Raw genomic sequence first — 3,224 nt, forward strand, 5'->3', positions numbered from 1 at the left:
AATTCACCCAAAGTAACTCCAAAGACTTTTAAAGACTCCTCCTCCATCCTCCACACTATTACTCCCACCATTTTAAATTTTTTTAAAAAAATTTTATTATTTATTTAAATTAGGTATATATGACAGCAGAATGCATTTTGATTCATTGTACACAACTGCAGCATGACTTTTCCTTTCTCTGGTTGTACATGATGTAGTGTCACACCATATGTGCAGTCATACATGTACTTAGGGTAACAATGTCCATCTCATTCTACATGCACACTCACTACCTCCTTTTTTTTTTTTAAACAATGCTGAGGATTGAACCCAGCACCTCATACATGCTAAGCAAGTGCTCCGAGTTTCATCCCCGGTCCTTTTTTTTTTTCATTTTAAGACAGGGTTTCCCCAAGTTTGCTAGACTGGTCTTGAACTTGGGATCCTCCTGCCTCATCGTCCTAAGTCACTGGGATTACAGGCATTGCCACTGTGCCCAGCATCTCAGTTCTCTTAATCAGCACACAGCACTACAACCACCCTAGGTACCTACGAGAGTATGTGTGAGTGTGCCTTTAGAATTTGCAGTCAATGACTCTTGAGGAAAAGTCAAGGCCAGTCCTGCATAAATTTGTGTGCCCAACGTCCAGAAGCAAAGTCACCCTTTTAGACCAGGGTGTCTAAAAGGGAGGTGTGTCCTCTGCAGGAACTGAATAGAGAGACCCATGAGATTTTCTGAAAAACCTTATTTTTCAGGTGAGTATGCCCTATAAAAATGAAAAGGATTTCTCTTCTTGCCTATCATCCTTAGGAATCTGGTAAAGATAGAGGCTGCTGGTACCAAGAAACCATTTACACTGATGGAGAGACCCATCTAAGGCATGATGCAGCTAAATGGGGCTTTTCAATCTTGTCATTCATTCATTCATTCATTTATTATTTCATTCAGCAAATGGATAGTGCTGCCCATTCAGTACCACGTTCTCTGCAGGATACAGAGAAAATGGATCAATAAAACAGTCTATTCCCTCAGGAACATAGACTCAGAAGCAAAAACAGGTAGCTCCTCATTGTTTATTCAACAAATATTGAAGTACTAAGTGCTGGAGAAATAGCAGGGAAAAAGTCAAATTCTTATCCTTACAGAATTTACAGACTAGTGATGAGGGATACAAATGCTAAGCACACAACTGTACAAATAATTAATCAATTACCACTGTGATTACTGCAAAGGAGAAGTGCAGAGTAACAGGAGAGCCAATTACAAGGGGCAGTGTCAGAGAATCAGCAGGAAAACAGGAGAGAGCAGACCAGGAAGAAATTTACAGTGGGGAAGGACATCTGGGTCCAGTAGGTGTCAGCAGGGATCAGGTCAGAGGGAGGAGGGACCCATCTGGAAGCCAAAGGGGTCTCCAAGGAAGAGGGCTCTTCCTGGACCAGGAAAATGTTCCCCCATCTTGTGAAGAGGCGGCTGGTGGAAGGAACCCTCACCCACTGGGATATTATAGAGGTCAGTGGACGGCTTGGATGGTTGAGAGAGGCAGGCTCCCCCTGCTGGCCCAGTACTACTCAGGTAGGAGGCAGGTGGAAGGAGCACACCAGTATGTCTTGGTGAAGGGCAAGAATGAGGAGACTCCTACCATTTTATGCAATTTTTGTTTAAGGGATACTCATGAGTTATGTGTGTCCTGTAAAGACTCCAATACAGACGGTAGGTTTAGCCAAACCCTGGGGTTTGTAAGGTCAGCCAAAGCCAAGCAGTAGCTGTAGAGGTAAATGGCCAACAACTTTTAGGTGCCTGGCAGAACAGTCAAATACTTAGGAACACTCTGGTCTTTATGTCCTTGACGACATGCAAATACTGAACCATGGCCAAGAGTACCCCAACTCTTACCAACACATTTAGCAAAAATGAGTTAAAGTGATGAGGCCAGGACTGGTCTGTAGGAAAACAGGAACTCACTCAGTGATGTGGGTATGTGAATCAGCCCAATGGGTCCTGGAAACCTGGTCAGACCAGATGATGTATTTCCTGTGCCCCATGTCCACTGATCTCACACATGGGGCCAGATCTCAAGATTCTCAGGAATAGCAATTAGTGAGCAAGTCTGTCTGTCTGTCTGCCCCAGGTGCCTACCTCAAAATCTGTTTGGAATGTTCTGTTGCCATAAGAAAGTCTGGAGCTAGAGAAAAAGGAGCTGAATACAGGTCTACCATTACTAATTGTATGACTTCAGATAAGTCACTCAATCTCTGTGCCTCAGTTCCCTCCTGAATAAAGCAGAAACGATAGATTGCTACCTCCTGGGGTTGTGTATTAAAGAAGGCTGTATCTTAAGTGTCTATACACGGTGTCCGGCACAGTGTTTGACCAAGGGTGGCTGTCGTTTTGGGGAGATGACCCCCTACCCACCCTGGAGAGAGTTGCTTGTAAAGCATTAGGTAGCATCAGAAAGTCTCACTTTTTGATCTTGCAGAGAAGCTGGTATCTCTGACTCTTAGAGTTTATTTTTGTTACAAAGTCAGAAAAAAGATCTCTGCCACAAACGCTGAGGAGTCCACCCAAACGCAAAAGGAAGCTCTTCAAAGGGTGCTAAATTCGTCTGAAACTGAGAGGAAAATGCCAGGTGAGGTTCTCACTCCCGCTCCGGAAGTGTGAAGACTGGGGTATCTTTAAGGTCTGGAAATGGACATTCTTTGGGGCTTGTTTGGTGACCGGAGTTTTATAACCCGCAGTTGCGAGCTGTCTGTTTTGAGAGACAGAAAACCTGCTCGGGGTGACAAGTGACCACTGCACCTTACTGCCTTCAGCGGCCGGTCCGGCGCGGCTCGGGCAGCGGGCAGGTGCCCGAGGCGCTACAGTGGGAGGGGCAGCCCCGGCGCTGGCGGGCCAAGGGTCTGGGAGCCCCGGGGACGCCCTGCGGCTGAGCCCTCTTCTCGCCGGCAGAGGGCGCCGAAGAGAGGGCGGGCGGAAGGCCGCGGTCCGCGGAGCCGGTGCCCCCCCCCGGAGCTGGGACTCCGAGGTCGAGGCCAGGGCTGCCTCCTCTTGTCCACCCGCCAGCCGGTGGCGACAGCTAGGGGCAAGGGCCTGGCGAGATCCCGGACCCCGGCGGTAGCGAGAGGCCCAGCCGCCGCTCCGCTAGCCCCGAGCACGCCAGCCCGGAAGCGCGGGCGCTGAGTGGGCGGGGCCGGGAAGCGCTTCCGGGGGCGGGGGGCGCGGGCAGGGGCGGCAGCCGGAGCGGCGG

The sequence above is a fragment of the Marmota flaviventris genome, chromosome 13 (genome assembly GCF_047511675.1).
Source record: "Marmota flaviventris isolate mMarFla1 chromosome 13, mMarFla1.hap1, whole genome shotgun sequence".
Lineage (NCBI taxonomy): Eukaryota > Metazoa > Chordata > Mammalia > Rodentia > Sciuridae > Marmota > Marmota flaviventris.